General features: G+C 33.0%; 3 long non-coding RNA genes across 3 annotated transcripts; 1 reads left to right on the plus strand and 2 right to left on the minus strand.

The window, feature by feature from the left end:
- Nucleotides 1-381: 381 nt before the first annotated feature.
- On the minus strand, nucleotides 382-1,152 carry LOC140013312 (uncharacterized). Its single transcript, XR_011820403.1, has 2 exons — nucleotides 737-1,152; nucleotides 382-597 (listed from the first exon to the last, which is right to left on the minus strand). It is a non-coding gene; the product is annotated as an uncharacterized lncRNA (long non-coding RNA).
- A 6,817-nt stretch (nucleotides 1,153-7,969) lies between these two features.
- LOC140013638 (uncharacterized) lies at nucleotides 7,970-8,867 on the plus strand. The gene is made up of 2 exons (XR_011820459.1): nucleotides 7,970-8,015; nucleotides 8,649-8,867. It is a non-coding gene; the product is annotated as an uncharacterized lncRNA (long non-coding RNA).
- A 6,323-nt stretch (nucleotides 8,868-15,190) lies between these two features.
- LOC113707394 (uncharacterized) lies at nucleotides 15,191-17,257 on the minus strand. The gene is made up of 2 exons (XR_011820552.1): nucleotides 16,632-17,257; nucleotides 15,191-16,487 (listed from the first exon to the last, which is right to left on the minus strand). It is a non-coding gene; the product is annotated as an uncharacterized lncRNA (long non-coding RNA).
- Nucleotides 17,258-23,089: the final 5,832 nt, after the last annotated feature.

The raw sequence follows: 23,089 nt of genomic DNA on the forward strand, positions 1-23,089 counted from the left end.
TCTGTTAAAATTAAGAGAAATTGTAATTCCTGAGTCTATAGCATAGGGTATTTCTAGCCCTAATTTTCAGACACTTTCCAGAATCTTTAAAATCAAAGCCACATAAGTAAAGATTGATATAAAGTTTTATATACATATTTGTAACATTCAAATTTACCGTGCTTGTGATACTACTAAGATTGATGGTAATCATAACTGCCTTAACATTTGATATTATTAAGTATTAGTTGCAAATTGAGGAATTAGAGGTTATGAATTCAAATCCCTCTACCCCTCATTTCTTGAGTTTCATTCCTCTCACACTGAAAAAAAATTAAAAGAGAACGGTTCTTCTGTACCATTTAATACCAGATTAAAAAAATTAGATTTTTCGGTATCCTATGCAAAAATAATGAATAATTAACTTGCTTTTCAAAATTACTATGCATGTATATTGCGGAGGAAATTTAATAAGATGTTACGTATTTAAGAAGTCCATCCCAGGCAAGTCTGTAATTGCTATCCTTGCTGTCCAGAGGAACCACCCTCTCATCCAACCAAAATATGCTCCATTTTGGCCAATCCACTGATTCCTTGTAAGGGGCCCGAGCTAGATACCTGTTGTATTGGTATTAAAATTAATCAGGCAATCAATATGTAAAAACTGTACTCTATTAAACACGAAAGAAGGTAACATTAATTTCTTGCTTGCATGCTTTGACAGATTTAAATTATTCTTTCGTACTGGTTGATTTACCTCATAGTGTCCATGAGACTGCCTCCTGAGAGGACCACATTGAAAGAACCTTTTTCTTTGATAAATCTTTCGGAGAGATCGGCAATGTATCTGGCCAGGGCCACTGCGACACCATTCTCGGTGTCGAATTTTAGGACGGTCCTGTTTCCGATTTCACAAGCCATCTCTGCTGCCCTTGATCCGAGACTTTTAGTTGTTTTAGCTTATTGAAAAGTGGATTAGGCTTGCAACTTGCTGCTCATTGTAGAGATTTGAGCGGGATGGGACGTACTTATAACAGCAAAATTTTCGGATCACCAGCCTAAATTTTTCCACATGGGAAATGAAGGAAAGAAAGCTCTGCAAGTAAAGAGTTATCAGTAGCAGCCATTATTTGACTTAGATTTTTCTACATGGAAAAGTGAAGGAGAGAAATCTTTGCACTTATATAGTTATCAGTTGCCGCCACATGTGATTTGTTCTAGGGTTAATTCCACTTTGTCCCCCCAAATTTTGGACGATTACCCACTTCAGTCCCTAAACTTCAACATGGGACACTTAAGTTCCTAAACTTATAAATACCTCCTACTTAAGTCCCTAAACTTATAAAATGAGACATTTAAATCCCTAAACCCTTATAAAATGGGACACTTCGACCACCAACGGCATTCAGGATTTGTTAACAATTTTCCTTAAGTGGGAGATATTTATAAGTTTAGGGACTTAAGTGTCCCATTTTGAAGTTTAAGGATTGAAGTGGGTAATCGTCCAAAGTTTGGGATGATAAAGTGGTATTAACCCTTTGTTCAATTACGATTATATACCGTTATGCTGCCACACACCAGTGAGCATTATTTTTGTTGTTTCGTTGTCATATACGCTACCGTCTCTGTCACGCCATAGTTCGGATGTGCCAGTCACGCAACATTTGCCGTATTCTCAACTTTCGCTCAAGAATACAAGGCAATATTAAATTAGACTAAAACTTAGAAGGTATTAAATAGCATAACTAAATATAGTGCGGTACAAATCTTAAATGGAAAGTAGATTACAAGTGTCCAATAAGTTCATGCATTAATTTTTTAGATGAGACAACGGGAAAAAAATTAAATAAAACTAACAGCCAAAAGCAGTTAGACTACTAATTTCTATCCATTTAGACCTAATAAAAATCATTCTTAGGTCTTTAATGTAAACCAACTCATACTCTTCAGAATCTGCAAAAGTGATAAAAATTGGGATGACCGATAAGTCGTTAATAGGTAGTGCCTACCCCTCTGTTGGACCATGCAATCATACCTTTACATATACATACATACATACACATATATACATATATATATGTCAAATTATTTGCACACCATTCACATGTATAATTATTAAAAATAACGTTCTTCGTAAAACAGTCAGTAATAATGAGTGACACAATAATTTGTAAACATCTTTTTCATAACCATACATGAAAACCATAGAGTTATAAATCATTTCATATCAACTCAAAACAAGTACATGCAATGATCGGCTTCTGGGTACTCAATTTAGATATTAAACTCTTCTAAGTGAGTGACCAATAGATTTCATGACTACCGATTGGTCTCATTATATATACGTCAATCAGCCGAGTTCTATACCGAACTATCACGACCTTATCAATCGGCCAAACTCTATGCCAGGCTACTATGACCATTAGATAGGATTATAATCCCTACCGTCTATTCCATGACTGTTTTGAACTTTACTTAATATAAATTCATTTCACACGTCACATACATAGTTCTTTGATTTTACAAAAGATACCACTCATTTTGCATATAATAACATATCAAAATACTTCAAATAATTCACATGATCCATCTTTATATAGCAAAAATAGAACTTGCACAAATACTCAAGTAAATCATTTAATCAAGTAAATTTCAAATTGACACATCAAAATAAGATTAGTAATAAAAATTTCGCTTTGATTTTTTGAAATCCCAAAAGAGTAAGTACCATCTACCTTTGTCTGGCTATTCGAGTGGGACTACTTTAAATTTTTTAAACTTGTGTCGTACCTATCAAATGCATAGGTATTCTAATTAGTTGATATTTCTTATAGATATATAAATATACAAAACTCTAAGCAACTATAAGATTCATGTCTAGATCATTATCTGAAGCCTAGAAGAGTTTCCTAAATTGGAAAGTTTCTATTTTTGGAAAGTTTCCTAAATTGAAAAGTTTCTATTTTTGGAAAGTTCCTTTTTTGCTTATGTAAAGTTTCCAAACTCATAAATAATTGTTTATAATCATATTTATTATCTTGACTATTATTTTTTATATATTTTAATATTTTTTTTGTTAGTATTGTTATTGTCTTTATCAACACTATTTTATTTTATTTTCATTCATACATTTATATATATATATATATATATTGGTTAATTAGTTATTATTATCTTTTGTTCTATTTCAATTTTTGCACCTGTATATGTATTATTATTATTATTATTCATGTATATACAAATGTGTATTTATTTACCATTACAATTATTATCTTGCCTATTCCACTTGTATTTATATTTTTATTTTCGTTTATATCCTTAATTTATTTCATCCATATTTATATCATCATCATCATTTTAAGCATTTGTTTAAAAATCTAAAACTTATCTTACGTTGTATAAATTAATCTAATAATGTTAGATTAAAATGTCTTAGATTTCTACTTAAACATCTTTAACTTAATTAATTAAGCATAAGCCTGAAGAACTAAATCTTTAAAGCCCAAAATTATTTTAGATTAGTTTTTGAAGTTTAATACCCATGATAATCCATAAAAATGGGTTGGTTATATCTAAAATTTATCTATTCAACATTCACTAAACCCATACTATATTTTTGGTCCAAGTAGACTTGCCATTTTTTTTCGGATTTGAATAATAACAGCCCAAGTTCCGTGTGCCCAAGCATTTCCTTATTTCTCCTATTCCTAGCCCGATTCCCCTTCACACTTGGCCCAGCATCCAACTCAACTAGCCCACACATACCCAACTACATCTTGACCCAAACCATTTCCTTCCAGATCCAACCAATAAGACCGACCCGATTCATTAACCCATCAATTAGCAGGTCATCTTCTTCCCCATTTTTTTCCCTAACAGAATTTTTTTCCCCCTTTGGCCGGCCTTCATGCCTGACTTGGTATAAGAGGAGGGTCTTGCTCTCTTTTTTTTTCCTTCTTGTTGCATTGCTGAAGAAGCTTCAGCAACGATGCAACTCTTCTTCTTTTTTTTTTTTTTAAACTTTCCATAGAAATGGGTTTAGACTCTATTTCATCCCATAGTATAAAATTTAACACACTATTCCTACTAATCCTAACAAGAATCTTCCTAAATTTCTCATAAAGGCATATACATATCATAATAAATACATATACATAAAATCTTTAAAATAATTCATGAAATTAATAAGACTTATAAGAAAAAGTTTTAACATGCGTTTAAAAGTTACAGGTCTAGATGCTTAGTTCCCTGCTTATTCAACGGCAACATCTTCTTCTTCTTCTCTATTCTCAGATGGTTCTTGTTCTAAGGGAAGACAGATAATGAGAATTAGGAACGATGTTATTTCTTTTAATTGTTTTGATAAGTGTTTTAAATTCCTCATAACCATCCATTACATGATAGTTACGTGGGTTAAGGATTTTAGTTTATCCTATTTTATCTCCTCCTTAACCCCCAATTACCTTTTAACATTCTCTACCAATTTTTTTTACTTTTTACCCATAGAAAATTACCACTTAATTAATGAGCAAAAATAAAAATTGAATATAACAATAAAAAAATGTGGGTGTTACAGTCTCCCATAGTGAAAGAACCTTTCTCTTTATTGAGAGAGATCACCAATATTTGCAATATACTTGTTTTAAAACAAAACTTTCCTAAAGTGTATATACTTGTGTTTTTTTTTTCAGTTAATCAACAACATCTATACACTACTCTCACTCTAATATTCAAACAGAGGTCTAGCTAGGTCACGAAGAGTTGGAAGGAAAAAAAACCCATCTCCGGACGAAAAGGATGCATTATTGTACACCTTTTGATCAATTTAATTACAAGTGCAAAGATTTGAACTCTTGACATGCAAGTAGAACTACATTATATGCTTTTTATTACAATAGAGCTCAAAACAGGAGAGGCATATGAAATTCAAAACCTAAGGGGCTGCAAGTGAATTATCAATAACCACAGGGGAGATTACCAAAATTATCCCTCTTTTAAGTAAGTTGTTTTTATTTTATTTTTATTTTCTCCTCTTTTAAGTAAGATATCCGGTCCGGTTCTGAAAACATAGGTTAACACACAGGTATCGTGATTAGTACCACTTCTTCCTTATTCAGTCCGTATATATGTTTAATTGGAGATAGGGGTTACTTTTAGTTGATGTAACCCACCTACTTATTAAATGTAATGCTAGCTCGTTGCTTTGTCATCAAGTTTTTTTTTTTTTTTAATTTTTTTGTCCTAAAATTATGATGGTAAGATTCATTAGATTATAGATAAAGTTTACTCTTAAATATCTCTAATTAAAGTAATAACAAAAAAGGGCATTGTTAATACAGTTAGACTAACATATACTATACCGCTTCTATATGAGAAGTAGTAGATCTCATCTATTGTGATGTGTGAAACATCTAAACTAGTATATGTGTGCTTGATAGGATGATTAAGTTCACTAAATTGATCCGCATAAAGACATCCTTTAAGTGCAAAAAAAAAAATCTCTAAGTGACATTTATGTAGGTGATCTTTAGAATTAAAGTTATCATAATATCTTGAGTACCGACAGTTATACTTTATTTGTTATATGATTGCTCCTGTAACAGGTAATGCTCACAACATTAGCAAATTGTTATATACATAAAGTATAGAAAGATGATAAATAACCTAGAAGGATTTAACAACTCTTATGGAATAGGAGTTATCTCATGTCTGGTCACTTGTAGAAGTATAACTTAGAATTCTTATCGCTAAATGGAAGAGTTTTAGAAAGTGTTTATAAATATTTCTTCATTGGAGTTATATTTGTATACTAGAAATGAACATTAATCACATATTGGAATAGGCACGACTTATTCCAAGATTAATGTGAGATAAATGTGATAAAAGGATATTAATTACACGATAAATATTCACTAAAAGACGAAATCATCCACTTCACTTTTTTCATTATTTGGATGGTCAAGCTACATTGTTAGATGGTGTGAGAACCCGTAAAACCCTAATATTTTTCCTAGGGTTTATTACCCCTTAATTGCATGTTTTCTGCATTTTCTGGTTTAGAAATATTTTCTTAGTGGATTTTATGAGCAGTTATAGTTTTAAGATGATTTTTCTAGTATTGGTGAAATTTTAGAAAATTAAGAATATATATTGGATGTGGGACCCACTAGTGCGAAAAGTTCGGAAAAATTCGGCCAATAAGGTTAAGTTTCGGATACTGTGTAAAATTTATCGGGTGTTAAGAGATAAGTAGTGTGTGTGAAGTGATTGATGTGAGAGAGAAAAGAAAGATAGGAATGCATTTAATGAGTGTGACAAGTGTCACAATCTCATTGGTTGGACTTTAAGAATTACTATTCACTTTCTTGACTTTTTTGACCAAATGATTAAATATCAAAAATTCACAAAATTTCCTCATTTTTCTTTCTCCTTGGCCGGCTCTCTCTCACTCTTTTGTAAGAAGAAAAACTCTTCAATCTTCAAGCTTTCTACTAGCAAATCATCTAAATCAACCAAATAAACAAGATTCCACTCCATAAAATCCTATCTTCTAGTGCTAGTAAGGGTTGTAGTGAAGTTGTTTTGAAGAGCAAAGGTGTCCACAATCTCTCTTTCCCTTGTTTCTTGGTAAGTGATGCTACAACCTCTCCCCTAAACCTAATGATGGTTATATTATGCTAAATGGTGGCATGAGTGAAGGAATATATGATTTATTTCTTGATTTGAAGAATTTTGGTGAATTTTTTATTTTATTGGGAATTTTTCTGGTTTAATATGAATGGGATGTTGTGGCCTTGTATGATGAATGGTAATGGCTGATAATGGCTCTATGAGGTGTATTGGATAAGAAAATGTAATCAATTTTGGATTTGGATGGAAAATGAAAAGTTAGGGTTCATATTTTTCCCAATTCTGTCCGGTTTTAGATCATAGGGTTAGAGGCCGAATTGGACTTTGCTCAAAACATGAAAGTTGTAGGTATTGATGAGTAGGAGGTGCCTGCAAAATTTCAGGGCATTTGGATGAGTGTAGAGTGAGTTATGACGAAATTACTGTAGCTGTTCTGCTTTGGTCAGAATGCGAAAACTGCGATAGTAATTAGCCTTTTTGACTGGAATCACTTTGGATTTTGATGTTGGTGTCTTCTGATGAAATGTTACTGGATGTCTTAGCTATCATATGCCTTTGGAATTTTGGCATTTGGACTTGTATAGACTGAGTTATAGTAATTACAGTTTTGTGTGATTTGCAAACCTGTTTTGGTAATTCTGGTATAGTATTTGGCATTTTCGAACTAGTTAAGCTAGGAACTGTATTGAGTGACCTTCTACATTGTAGTAGCCCTGTTTCATAGCTTCGAAACGGTGGGTCTTACACCCCCATCCGATAACCGTAGAGAATTTTACACCATTACCGCATAATAAGGGCAAAACAGTTTTCTATTTGGGGCCAAGACTAAGGCCATTTTCTAATTTCTGGTTTGCTATTATGCTCATTTATGCATATGAAACCCTATTGGGGTTGTGTTTAGCATTGCTATATGACTCGTTATCGAGTCTCTTTTAGGGCTTGCTTTCATTTCGGTTGTTTCCTAGTTAACTTTTGTACTTGTACCACTTTGAGCCTAGTGAACGGCTTTTGGGAAATGAGATGAATTTTGTGTGAGATGTTGGGACTGATTTGAGGATAGAATGAAGCCTTAATGGCTGGAAAAGTAAGAAATTTAGGGGAAGTGCTGCCCGATTTTCTAGGCCGTTTGGTTCCTTTAAGTTGGGTTTGCCTTTTGGTAGAATGAAAGGCTTTTGGGTTGTTTGCGCCTAGGTCTTCATGCTACCTTTTCGTTTCCAAGAAAATCATGTTTTGCACCCTTGCATTAGTAATTATTTGGCGAGGCATACGACTAGTAGTCGAGCCTCACATGTGCATTCTGTTTACTCGATTCTGGAAGTAAAACCTTCAATTGGTTTATTTTGATTATTTTAGGGTTTCTTGGCGATTAAGGCCAATCTGAAGTGAAAACTTTTGAAGTTGAGCCGGTGAGTGTACCACTCCCCTCCATTGCTGTTTAACTTGATTTCTGCTCTGCAATCTGTTTATTTGTTCGAGACGGGGGTGTACTTTATCACACTCGTTCTCTAGTCTGTTCATATGCCAATTTACTATGCAAAATTTGAATCTGTTATCTGTGTCTGCATCTGTTCGGATTTCTATGACCTATGAGCTCAATCCTGTGGCTAAGTTATTCGAGTCGGGCCGGCAAGGGTCTGGACGATTAGATAACGAACCACGGTAGTCTGTTCGGGGATTTTTGGGTATTGAGACCCTTGATTCCGGTATACTCGAGTATTACCATTTCTGTTCGGTTACGGTGAGCGGGCCCGGTAAAGGGGTGTTTGGTGGACGGAATTCGGTGTAAAGAGGGGTCTACGGACGTTTTGGTTCTATATACGTTGACGGAGAGTCAACCGGTTTGGATCAAGTACTGCGCTGGAAATTTGGCTCCTGAGAGCCACCCGTATCCTTCTGATTTGAATCATTGGTTCCTTTGCTTTACATCTGGCATGTGTATCTGATTTGTTAAATATGAAATGCCATGATTTTCTGCTATATGTTTGGTACCTCATTGAGCGCAAGCTCACCCCTTTCTGTTCCTTTTGTTTTCCTTACAGGAAAATAAACCCTTTTGGTCTGGATTTGACAAATGGCTGCCAAATTGAGCTAGTCGAACATATCTTTTGTATAGCTCATGTATTAAAACCCTAAGTGTACTTTTGGGGCGTTTTCTCTTTTGATTTGGCAAACCATGTGTATATATTAACTTTTGAAAACTTTTGTATGTCATGTTGATTTGTAAACGCTAAAGTTCAGATGTGAATGTTTGTTAGCTATTTCGGTTGGCACCGACGGGTCGGTTACTATTCATGGCCGGCTCCGGGTTTCATTTTTTTTTATTTTGGGTTATTTTACCATTTTGACTTGTTTACGCTCGTTTGTAAGTTCCGAATCGCTATAGATAGTTCTGGTCTGCATCGTTAGTCCTGGCGAGAGTTGGGCAGGCAGTCCGCTCACCCCTTTGGTTCGCCTTAGGAGAAAGTGGGACTGTTACAGATGGCAGTGTTGATCTAAAAAAATGAGGTACATCATTCCAGCCCGTACCCTTGTCCCTCAAATTGACGCTAACATCACCGTACCCACACGTAAGTGACTATTCTTACCATGTGTCGTAGAATTTTGGGACCAATCCATCCTAAATATTGTATTTCCAAGGAATTGTGGGACTAGTCTATCCTAATTAAATTATTGTGCTTCCTGGTCCATTTAAATTATTGTGCCTCAACCGAAATTTTGGACCAGTCCTTCGTGAATTTTTGGAAGCCAGTCCCTCCTATGAGTTCCGGGTTTGAGTAGAATGTCCATGCAAAATTAGTCACGTGTTAATTTCCTCAATTTGTCGATTAATGCTACTCTCTACCTTTTATTGTAGTGATGGTTGCTAAAGTAATACATTTGACTTTTTTGAGGATGGCAATAATCAAGGTATATCTATAGGAGGAGCTAAATTCTTAGTACTCACTTGAAACAAAAATTCATGGTACTCCTCCCTCTTGTATTCAGACATTCGATATGGTGAAAACTTGCATCTAGTACTGAAAATTGCACAAGGTCTAGATTAGAATTGAAAGAGTAAATTTTATTAAAAAGTATGATGTTAATATTTTAATATTCAATAGGAGATTATTTGAAATATTATTTAAAATACTTGTTATAGTACATTTTGTGATATGTATAATAAAAATATGTATGTGAGATAAAAAAATTATTGAAGAGATAAAAATATGTTTTGAAAAATGTATTTATTATACAAGCGAACACCTTTTTTTAGCAAATAATGCCTATCCACACACACCCCCACATTGGTTTTTCTTTTTCTTTTCTTTATTATAATTATTGTTCTTAGTTTTTATGAGCAAGTGGTTTTTCTTTTTCTTTTTTTTCCCCTTCCTCTCTTTTGGGAACAATGGACATAAAGTTTTACATGCACAAGAGATCGATTTCCAATTGATTTTCAAAAGTTTATATAATGAGCTTGTGAACAAAAGATGCTATTCCCAGTAGGACCTACAAATTTTTAAAAAAAATTGTTGTTCGCATTCTATATTTCAACTTGAGGACTGGGGACGGGACCATCAAACGCATACAGAAGATCTCTAGCCAGTCATTAAGGACCAAAGAAGCTGATAGGTTTTACTTGTGATTGCTTCTCTCTCTCTCTCTCTCAATCTCAAAAGCATGCACACACAAATACATTAGGAGATGAACAAACAATAACACGAGACCCTAATCATTATTAAGTTTAATCTTATTTATTCTTCAATTGTTTTTTTATCTTAAATAAAGTTAGTATATAGTGACAGTGTATACACAAGTAAAGCGAGTTAAATGATAATTAATTACAATTTAAACTTCAATTATGTTTTACACTGATACATGCACGGTTAGACTACACATTTGGGACCAAAATTTAAATTTCTGGCATCACACCACATCACATCATCATTTTTTCGTCCCACTCTTCTCGTGGAAGGAAAAATAAAAATGAAATTATTGCTATCATATAGGTTCGAACCTTAACCACAAAATGATAGATTTGTTGCCGACAGTTTTGCATGAGTTTAAAATCACTTTGCCATATTGTCTTGCCGGTTCCACCAACACATTGCTTTATATGTTAATGATATATTCACATATCATTAATATAATGTGCTTTATCTTTTGGAAATAAAGGTATCTCTAGCTATCTCGGACGAAAAATAATCCATCATAAGGCATGCCATCCTTGTCATCCAGAGGAACGCCCTCTCATCCAACGAAAATAAACTCCATTTTGGCTGGTGCAACTTTGTTCGGCTAGGAGATTATTTGGGATAATTTTCTTTTAAAAAAATAGTGTAGCACTTTCCAATTCCAACAAAAATGTACTCCATTTTGGCCAATGTGACTGTGTTTCGATAGGAGACTATTTGGGATAATTTTTTTTAAAAAATAGTGAAGCCCCTTTTTTATATGATGTATGTGAAATAAAAAAGTGATTAAAAATATGTTTATAATGTAAATAAATTTGTGTAAATAATTTGCCATCCAATTGAATTCCTTGTGAGGACCCGAGTTAGATATGTTTCCATATCAACATTAATCAGGCAATCAATGCATAAAAACTAGAGAAAAATCGAATCGAGTCAAGAACGAGTCTCGCTATACTCAAGCTTGACTCAACAATAGAGAGGTATTGCTCAAGTTCGAGTGAGCAGCAAAAATGGAGTTTGAATTCGAACTCAAAAAATAGTTCGAAAAACTCGAGATCGACTCGATTATGCTCAATTTTCTTGTGAATGTGATAAACCTTGAGTACTTGACTCGACTAAAAGAGAAATTTTCAAAATTTATATAACTCCGAAGCCTAAAAGAGTAAAATTATAATAACTAAATATATAATTTTTAATTGATTACTTTGTATTCGATAAGACTCGACGAGTCACCGAGTTTGAAAAAATAATACTCGAACTCGACTTGAATAATTATCAAACTACTCGTACTCGAGTGCGAGTCCAGCTTTTGACCGAGCTTCTCGCGAGCTGGCAACGAGCTACTCGCAAGTTCACGAGGAGTTCGGTTCGATTACATCTCTAATAAAAACCGAACCATCATGCCGTACAGCATTGAACACATAAAATGACAACATTAATTTCTTTTTTTTTTTGGGTAGGTGACAACATTAATTTCTTGCTTGCATGCTTTGCTAGATTTTCAATGACTCTTCCATATTGTTGATTGTATACCACATATATATAGTATCGATAAGGGTACCTCATGAGGGGACCACAGTGAAAGAACCTTTTTCTTTGTTAAATCCATCAACTGTTGCAAATTTCTATTGATGGTTTTTTAATCTTGCATGTAAAAATCTATAACAAAAGTAGTATTTGTCGTTCGTGAATTAGTCTGCAAATTTTTTTTAAGAGTGCCCCCTTAATTCTACTATTTTTACCTGTCTTACCCAGCAAATCTCAAATTCTGGTTTCACCAATGCCCACAAACACATTAAAGAGGCACGGACATGTTGACTTGGGTGTTCAATAACTATTGAGACCTAAACATCATTATTAGGCTTGATTTTATTTAATCTTAAATTGCTAAATCTTATCAAATTTTACTCATAACAACTCCTTACTTTTGAAAATTTTGTGTGAAGACTTCAATAACTATTAAGACCTAATCTTAGTTGATGTAGCTCATCTACTTATATTCTTGTGTGCATGGAAACCAAACCATTGGAACTACATTATTCCGATATATTTACTCACAGAAAAGTGTGGTAGAGTACGTATTTACTCATAGTCAAAAATTTTGAAACCATCACAAAACCTGACTAGGATTGACGCAGAGGTTTTCGTCTTAATTAGTACCACTTGTTTCTTGTTCAGAATGGTTGATATATACTGCGAAGCATCAACTACGAATTTATAATTATTGAAAGTGCAGAAAGGAAGCGTACACACTTTTCTGCCCTATATATACCGCTCTGTGAACTGAGACTGGAACCATCAGACTTGCCTAGGAGATCTCTAGCCAGTCATTTGTAGCTCTAAAATTCAGCATTGAGAAGAAATGGAGAAAGCATCAAAAAAGCTGATACTATTTGCTTTCTTTGTGATTGCTTCATGTAAGTCTTTCCCTCATGCATGCACACACAAATTAAAGAAAAATGCTTCCACATCCCATAAAAGTTAAGGTTTCTTACATATATATATTTGTAAAATGCAGAATTTGCCTCTCCTAAAATTTTAGAAATCATTTTATGTTCCACTGAAATTCTAAAAGTTCTCAATTATATTCAATTATGTACGTAGATGTTAGACTTCCTCACCGAGCTTTTTGCATATCTCAACTTCTGGTTCACCCATGGCACACAAACACGCTAAAACAAGCACAGACACGTTGACATGGGACTTCAGTAACTATTGAGGCCTAATGATCATTATTAAGTTTAATCTTGTTTAATCTTAAATTGCTAAATCTTATCAAAATTTTAAAATTTTAGTGTGAAGACATAGAAACTGCTCATGATCTACAGGGACATTAAGCATTCGAAATAACTTGAGATGCAATGAAAAACGAACAACCCATAAACTATTTGACGAGTTAACCAATATGATTGGTGTAGTTTTAAACTATAAACTGTTGAGCTGAACTTGCAAAATTCATTTGCAGTGGTCACAGGGGGGCCAATAGCAAAGGTGGAAGCCTCAAGAGTCCAACCAGCTGAGGCTGAAGCTGAAGCTGAAGCAGAAGCTATAGCTGAACAATTGATAACAACTCTGGAGTCAACTTTAACTGATGCTGGAGGAATTTGCCCTTCCCGATGCTATATTGATAGGCAGTGTCAAACCCGACTTTGTCGCAAGACGAGTTGTGAACATGTCGACTACAGTGCCATCAAACAGTGTGTCTAGTTTCTCCATAATTATCACTTGATTTCATCTCTTGTGGAACCAAGGGATTTGTGGGGCGCCTTCAATAATTTGGACTTGAGTGTCATGTATTAAGCGCCGATATGTATTTTTCTTGATGTTGTTCACTTTACTCTTTTGCTTGTACTTGTCTTTCACAGTACAATGTCACAACGGATCTTCTGTCCCACACCTTATGCCACTCTCTGTGCCACTTTTTACTATATTGCTATTTCTCCTTCATAAATATCATGTTTTAATTTAGTTCTTTTTTGTTTCCTTAAGATCCAATAACTATTAATTCAGTAATACACAAAATTTAACAAACTCAAAAAATCAAAATGCATAAAAAATGAGATTTTTTCTAAATTTTCTGCTGTATTTTTTAATTTTCTATTATATATTACTTTTTTGAAACTGTTGTATTTATTTTTTACTGAATTAATAGTTATTGAATCTTAAGAAAACAAAAAAGAACTAAAACATGATATTTATAAAGGAGAAATAGCAATATAGTAAAAAGTGGTACAGAGAATGACACAGGATGTGAGACAGAAGATCCGTTGCGGTACAATGTACGTTTGATTTGGGTCATCCTTTAATAAAGTCGATTGTTATCTATATTGGCCTTTATTTGGTACATGGCCTTGAATCTTTATTTTGGTCATTTAATCTGGTCTTTGGAAGTTACTGTTAGATTAAACATTTTAAGTTTGTGGATCAATGAAGAACTTCATCTTTGTACTGAACTTAGTACTAATTTTTATTTATTTATTTATTTATTATTTTTGACAAAAAAGAGTTTATACCTTTTGATAACTTGAAAGTTTTTTATTATAGGAGGAACGTCTTACCTACCAACTAAGCTGTATTTTAATAAGGGTTAATACCACTTTGTCCCCTCAAACTTTGGACGATTATCCACCGTAATCCCTAAACTTCAAAATGGGACACTTAAGTCTCTAAACTTATAAATATCTCCCACTTAAGGAAAATTATTAACAAATCTGGAATGTCGTTGGTGGTCGAAGTGTCCCATTTTATAAAGGTTTAGAGATTTAAGTGTCCTATTTTATAAGTTTAGGGACTTAAGTGAGAGGTATTTATAAGTTTAGGGACTTAAGTGTCCCATTTTGAAGTTTAAGAATTGAAGTAAGTAATGGTCCAAAGTTTGGGGGAACAAAGTGAAATTAACCCTTTTAATAACTTGGTCAATGTAGGTAGAATTTAGTATTGAAAATTGGATGTTTTCCAAGGGATAATTAAAGTTTAGGTGTCTTTTCATTGTTACTTAATACAATTCTTAACCGTAGCTCTTGGAAACATTGATATTATCACGTTTGGAGGCTTAGGCACACGTGATAACTTTTGAACAAAGAAATGCAATTTGTATTCCCCAACGTTTGTTTTATCCCCCGTTGCTCCCTAATTAAACAGATCAAGTACCTCGTAAAAATCGAATACCCATCGATCATTGATTAGAGAATATTGCTTGGTCTTTTAATTGTCACTACTAGTTCTAGTTAGTAAAATTCAAAATAGAATATTTTTTGGTGTCGCATAGTTTTCCTTACTCTTAAAAAAAAAGGTTAATTACATTTACCTCCCTTGAGATTTGATCAAATAACGAATCGATCCCTGAGATTTGGACAAATAACAAATTACTCTCCCACGTTAAGTTTGTCAGTTATATGGAACGGAAATAGCCAAAAGTCAGAACAACCCTTATTGATTTCCATCAAATTTTAAAGACATAAAAATAGAAATATGTACTTACCATTTTAGCCTTTAGACGGGAAACAATATAGACAGACACTTTATCACTTCAACCCTCACAATCCCAACATCAGATTATCATACTACACTCTCACTCTTCTTGAACTCTCTTTCCATGAAATCCTATCTTTCTATGGTTGCTTAATCCTTAAATCACTAAGATAAAAATCGAATACCCATCGATCATTGATTAGAGAATATATTGCTCAGTCTTTTAATTGTCACTACTAGTTCTAGTTAGTAAAATTCAAAATCGAATATTTTTGGTGTCGCGTAGTTTTCCTTATTCTTAAAAAAAAATTGTACTTATTGACTAAATATATAACGCACTTGTAACTTTTCATGATTAATACTTCTATTTTGTCAAAATTTAAAGTAAACAGACCAGTCATTTGCAGCTGCAAAAATCATTCTCCAGATGTAGATAAGGTTAGAAAGCGTCAAAGAGGCTCATAATGGTTGCTTTCATGTTGGTGTCTCTCTCATGCACACACTAACAAGTAAACAAACCAGATGTAGATAAGGTCAGAATTTTCATGCGGATATATAGTTATTGTTCTTACATAATTCAGTGTACAATTATATAATTTTGTTATATGCGTAAATTTTATTCATACGCATCAACTCAATAGGTAAATATAACTTGGGCCCTATTTGGCACTTGAGTTTTTGCCAAGTTTGTCTGCTACAAGTTTTACGTACATATTTGTGTACATATTTGTAACATTTGTAGAGTCTGATATAAAGTTTTATGTACATATTTGTAACATTCAAATTTACCATGCTTGTGATACTACTAAGATTGATGGTAAACATAACTACCTTAACATTTGATATTATTTAGTATCAGTTGCAAATTAAGGAATTAGAAATTCTGAATTCAAATTCCTCTGCCCCTCGTTTCTTAAGTTCCATTTCTCTTCTACTGAAAAAAAAAATTTAAAAGAAAAAGGTTCTTCTATACCATTTTATACTAGATAAAAAAAAATTAGATTTTTCGGTATCCTATGCAAAAATAATGAATAATTAACTTGCTTTTCAAAATTACTATGCATGTATATTGCGGAGGAAATTTAATAAGATGTTACGTATTTAAGAAGTCCATCCCAGGCAAGTCTGTAATTGCTATCCTTGCTGTCCAGAGGAACCACCCTCTCATCCAACCAAAATATGCTCCTTTTTGGCCAATCCACTGATTCCTTGTAAGGGGCCCGGGCTAGATACCTGTTGTATTGATATTAAAATTAATCAGGCAATCAATATGTAAAAACTGTACTCTATTAAACACGAACACGAAAGAAGGTAACATTAATTTCTTGCTTGCATGCTTTGACAGATATAAATGATTCTTTTGTACTGTTGATTTACCTCATAGTATCGATGAGGCTGCCTCCTGAGAGGACCACATTGAAAGAACCTTTTTCTTTGATGAATCTTTCGGAGAGATCGGCAATGTATCTGGCCAGGGCCACTGCGACACCATCCTCAGTGTCGAATTTTAGGACGGTCCTGTTTCCAATTTCACAAGCCATCTCTGCTGCCCTTGATCCGAGACTTTTAGTAGTTTTAGCTTTGCTGAAAAGTGGATTGGGCTTGCAACTTGCTGCTTATTGTAGAGATTCGAGCGGGACGGGATGTACTTATAACAGCAAAATTTTTGGATCACCAGCCTAAATTTTTCCACATGGGAAATGAAGGAAAGAAAGCTCTGCAAGTAAAGAGTTATCAGTAGCAGCCATTAGTTGACTTAGATTTTTCTACATGGAAAAGTGAAGGAGAGAAATCTTTGCAATTAGATAGTTATCAGTAGCCGCCACGTGTGATTTGTTCTAATACGTTTACATACTGTTACGCTGCCACACAAGAGTGAGCATTCGTTTTATTGTTTCGTTATCACATACGCTGCCGTCTCAGTCACGCCCCTAGTCCGCATGTGCCAGTCACGCAATATTTGCCGTATCCTAAATTCCATTTAAGAATACAAGATAATAGTAAATTAGACTAAAACTTAAAAAGTACTAAATAGTATAACTAAATATAATGCGGTACAAATCTTAAATGGAAGGTAGTCTACGAGTATCCAATAAATTCGTACACTTATTTTCTAGATGAGACAACGAAAAAAGAAATTAAATAAAATAACAGCCAAAAGCAGTTAGACTGCTAATTTCTATCCACTTAGACCTACTAAAAATCATTCTCAAGTCTTTGATGTAAACCAACTCATACTCTTCACAATATGCAAAAGTATAAAAAATTGGGATGACTGATAAATCGTTCAATAGGTAGCTCCTACCCCTCTGTTGGACCATGCAATCATACCTTTACATATACATACATACTTACATACATACATACATACATACATACATACATATATATATATCAAATTATTTGCACACCATTCACATGTATAATTATTGACAATAACGTTATCCGTAAAACAGTCAGTAATAATGAGTGACACAACAATTTGTAAACATTTTATTCATAACCGTACATGAAAACCATAGAGTCATAAATCATTTCATACCAACTCATAATAAGTATATGCAATGACCGACTTCTGAATACTCAATCTAGATATTAAACCCTTCTAGGTGAGCGACCAATAGATCTCATGACTACCGATTGGTCTCATTATATATATACATCAATCGGTCGGGTTCCATACCGAACTACCATGACCTTATCAATCGGCCAGACTCTATACCAGATTACCGTAACCTTTAGATAAGACTATAACCCCTACCGTCTATTCCATGATTGTTTTGATCTTTGCTTAACATAAATTCATTTCACACGTCAGATACATAGTCTTTGATTTCACAAAATATACCACTCATTTTGTATATAATAACATATCAAAATACTTCAAATAATTCACATGATGCATCTTTATATAGTAAAAATAGAACTTGCATAAATACTCAAGTAAATTTCAAATTGACACATCAAAAGAAGATTAGTAATAAAAATTTCGCTTTGATTTTTTGAAATCCCAGAAGAGTGTCTGGTTGCTCGAGTGGGACTATCTTAGGTCTTTTAAACTTGTGTCGTACCTATCAAATTTATAGATATCCTAATTAGTTGATATTTCTTATAGATATATAAATGTACAAAACTCTAAACAACTCTAAGATTCATGTCTAGATCATTATCTGAAGTCTAGAAGAGTTTCCTAAATTGGAAAGTTTCTGTTTTTGAAAAGTTTCCTAAATTGGAAAGTTTCTATTCTTGGAAAGTTTCTTAATTTGGAAAGCTCCTTTTTTCTTATGTAAAGTTTCCTAACTCATAAATAATTGTTTATAATCATATTTATTATCTTGACTATTATTTATTATATATATTTTTTATTATTTTATTTCTTATTATTGTTATTGTCTTTATCAATACTATTTTATTTTATTTTCATTCATATATATACATGTATATATTGGTTAATTAGTTATTATTATCTTTTGTTCTATTTCCCTTTTTGCACATGTATATGTATTATTGTTATTCATGTATACGAATGTATATTTATTTACCATTACAATTATTATCTTAGCCTATTCCACTTGTATTTATATTTTTATTTTCGTTTATATCCTTAATTTATTTCATCCATATTTATATCATCATCATCATCATCATCATTTTAAGCATTTGTTTAAAAATCTAAAACTTATCTTATATTGTATAAATTAATCTAATAATGTTAGATTAAAATGTCTTAGACTTCTACTTAAATATCTTATATTGAATTAATTAAGCATAAGCCTGAATAACTAAATCTTGAAAGCCCAAAATTATTTTATATTAGTTTTTGAAGTTTAATACCCATGATAATCCATAAAAGATGGGTTGGTTATATCTAAATTTTATCTATTGAACATTCACTAAATCCACTATACTTTTGGTCCAAGTATAGTGCCACCTTTTTTTTCGGATTTGAATAATAATGGCCCAAGTTCCATATGCCCAAGCATTTCCTTATTTCTCCTAGTCCTAGTTCGATTCCCCTTCACACTTGGCCCAGCATCCAACTCAGCAAGCCCACACATACCCACCTACATCTTGACCCAAACCATTTCCTTCCAGATCCGACCCACAAGACCAACCCGGTTCATTAACCCATCAATTAGCGGGTCATCTTCTTCCCCATTTTTTTCCTTAACAGGAATTTTTTTTCCTTTGGCTGGCCTTCATGCCTGACTTGGTATGAGAGAAGGGTCTTGCTCTCTTTTTTTTTCCTTCTTGTATTGCTGAAGAAGCTTCAACAACGATGCAACTCTTCTTCTTCTTTTTTTTTTAAAAAACTCTTCGTAGAAATGGGTTTAGACTCTATTTCATCCCATAATTAAAATTTAACACACTATTGCTACTAATCTGAACAAGAATCTTCCTAAATTTCTCATACAGGCATATACATATCATAATATATATGTATACATAAAATCTTTAAAATAATTCATGAAATTAATAAGATTTAAAAGAAAAAGTTTTAACGTGTGTTCAGAAGTTACAGGTCTAGATGCTTAGTTGCTTGCTTATCGACGGCGATGTTTTCTTCTTCTTCTTCTCTATTTTCAAATGGTTATTGTTCCAAGGGAAGGCAGATCATGAGAGTTAGGAACGATGTTATTTCTTTTAATTGTTTTGATAAGTGTTTTAAATTCCTAATAACCATCCACTACATGGTGGTTACGGGGGTTGAGGATTTTAGCTTTTCCTATTTTATCTCCTCCATAACTCCCAATTACCTTTTAACATTCTCTACCAATTTTTTTACTTTTTTCCCATAGAAAATTACCAATTAATTAACGAGCAAAAAATAAAAGTTGAATATAACAATAAAAAAAATATGGGTGTTGTAGTCTCCCACAGTGAAGGAACCTTGCTCCTTGTTGAGAGAGATCACCAATATATGCAATATACTTGTTTTAAAACAAAACTGTCCTAAAGAAAGTGTATATACTTGTGGTTTTTTTTTTTCGGTTAATCAACAATATTGATACACTTCTCTCACTCTAATATTCAAACAGAGGTCTGACTAGGTCACGAAGTGTTAGAAGGAAAAACACCCATCTCTAGACAAAAGGATGAACTATTGTACACCTTTTGATTAATTTAATTACAGGTGCAGAGATTTGATCTCTTGACATGCAACTAGAACTACATTATATGCTTTTTATTACATTAGAGCTCAAAATAGGAGAGGCATATAAAATTCAAACCTTAAGGGGCTACAAGTGAATTATCAATAACCACAGGGGAGATAACCAAAATTATCCCTCTTTTAAGTAAGTTGTTTTTATTTTATTTTTATTTTCTCCTCTTTCTCTTTTTTAATCAAACCATACAAAATTTAACATCCGCAAAGTCAAATTTTCAGTCAATTTTTAGATATTATCATAAAGAAATAATAAAAATTGAATAGTGTCTTGGACACGCTTTTAGGACTTAAAATTGGTGATAAATACAGTAGTAACATGATCTGTCATTTAAAAATTTTCAATCCATCACAAACCTAACTAAGGGTTCATAGACAGGTATCGTGATCAGTACCACTTCTTCCTTATTCAGTACGTATAAATGTTCTATTGGAGATAGGGGTTACTTTTAGTTGATGTAACCCATCTACTTATTAAATGTCACGCTAGCTCATTGCTTTGTCATCAAGTTTTTTTTTTATTTTTTTCCTAAAATTATGATGGTAAGATTCATTAGGTTATAGATAAGGTTTACTCTTAAATATCTCTAATTAAAGTAATAACAAAAAAGGGCATTGTTAATAGAGTTAGACTAACATATACTATGCTGCTTCTATATGAGAAGTAGTAGACCTCGTCTACTGTGATGTGTGAGACATCTAAATTAGTATATGTGTGCTTGATAGGATGATTAAGTTCACTAAATTGATCCGCATAGAGACATCCTTTAAGTGCAAAAAAAATTAATCTCTAAGTGACATTTGTGTAAGTGATCTTTAGATTTAAAGTTATCACAATATCTTAAGTACGGACAGTTATACTTTATTTGTTATATGATTGCTCCTGTAACAGGTAATGCTCACAACATTAGCAAATTGATATATACATAAAGTATGGAAAGATGATGAATAACCTATAAGGATTTAACAACTCTTATGAAATAGGAGTTATCTCATGTCTAGTCACTTGTAGAAGTATAACTTAGAATTCTTATCGCTAAATGGAAGAGTTTTGGAAAGTGTTTATAAATATTTCTTCATTAGAGTTATATTTGTATACAAGAAATGAACATTAATCACATATTGGAATAGGTACAACCTATTCCAAGATTAATGTGAGATAAGTGCAATAAAAGGATATTAATTACACGATAAATATTCACTAAAACACGAAATCATCCACTTCACTTTTTTCATTATTTGGATGGTCATGCTACATTATTGGGTGCCAATGTTGATCTACAAAAAATGAGGTACATCATTCCAGTCCGTGCCCTATGTTCCTCAAATTGACGCTAACATCACCGACCCCACGAATGTGACTATTCTTTCCTTGTTTCGTATAATTTTGGGACCAGTCCATCCTAAATATTGTATTTCCAAGGAATTCTGGGACCAGTCTATCCTAATTAAATTATTGTGCTTCCTGTTCCATCTAAATTATTGTGCCTCAACCGAAATTTTGGACCAGTCCTTCGTGAATTTTTGGAAGCCAGTCCCTCGTAATTGTTCCGGGTTTGAGTAGAATGTCCATGCAAAATTAGTCACGTGTTAATTTCCTCAATTTGTCGATTAATGCTACTCTCAACCTTTATTGTAGTGATGGTTGCTAAAGTAATATATTTGACTTTTTTGAGGATGGCAATAATCAAGGTATATCTATAGGAGGAGCTAAATCCTTAGTACTCACTCAAAACAAAATTTCATGGTACTCCTCCCTCTTGTATTCAGACATTCGATATGGAGAAAACTTGTACCTAGTATTGAAAATTGCACAAGGTCTAGATTAGAATTGAAAGAGTAAATTTTATTAAAAAGTATAATGTTAATATTTTAATGTTCAATAGGAGATTATTTGAAATATTATTTAGAATACTTATTATAGTAGTTTTTGTGATATGTATGATAAAAATATGTATGGGAGATTAAAAAAATTATTAAAAAGATAAAAATATATTTTGAAAAATGTATTTATGTTACAAGCGAACACTTTTTTTTTTAACCAAATAATGCCTATCCAAACACACCCACATTGGTTTTTTCTTTTTCTTTTCTTTATTTTAATTATTGTTCTTATTTTTTACAAGCAAGTGACTTTTCTTTTTTTTTTTTCCCCTCCTTCTCTTTTGGGAACAATGGATGTAAAGTTTTACATGCACAAGAGATCGATTTTCAATTGATTTTCAAAAGTTTATATAATGAGCTTGTGAACAAAAGAATCTAATCCCAGTAGGACCTACAAATTTTTTTTTAAAAAAAATGATGTTTGCATTATATATTTCAACTTAAGAACTAGGGGACGAAACCATCAAACTCATTCAGCAGATCTCTAGCCAATCATTAAGGACCAAAGAAGCTGATAGGTTTTACTTGTGATTGCTTCTAGCTGATCTCTCTCTCTCTCTCTCTCAAAAGCATGTACACACAAATACACTAGGAGATGAACAAACAATAACTCGAGACCCTATAATCTTTTTTTTTTTTACTTTTTTTAGTGTAAGCGGGAGGACTCGAACCCGAGACCTTTTGTTTACACTCCCTCCCCCCATACCATCCAATCCAATAATTTTCCCACTAATCCCCCATCCTCCATGCGTCTTAGTTATCAATTGCATATTTCTTTATCATC

This window comes from Coffea arabica, chromosome 8c (genome assembly GCF_036785885.1).
Source record: "Coffea arabica cultivar ET-39 chromosome 8c, Coffea Arabica ET-39 HiFi, whole genome shotgun sequence".
Classification (NCBI taxonomy): domain Eukaryota; kingdom Viridiplantae; phylum Streptophyta; class Magnoliopsida; order Gentianales; family Rubiaceae; genus Coffea; species Coffea arabica.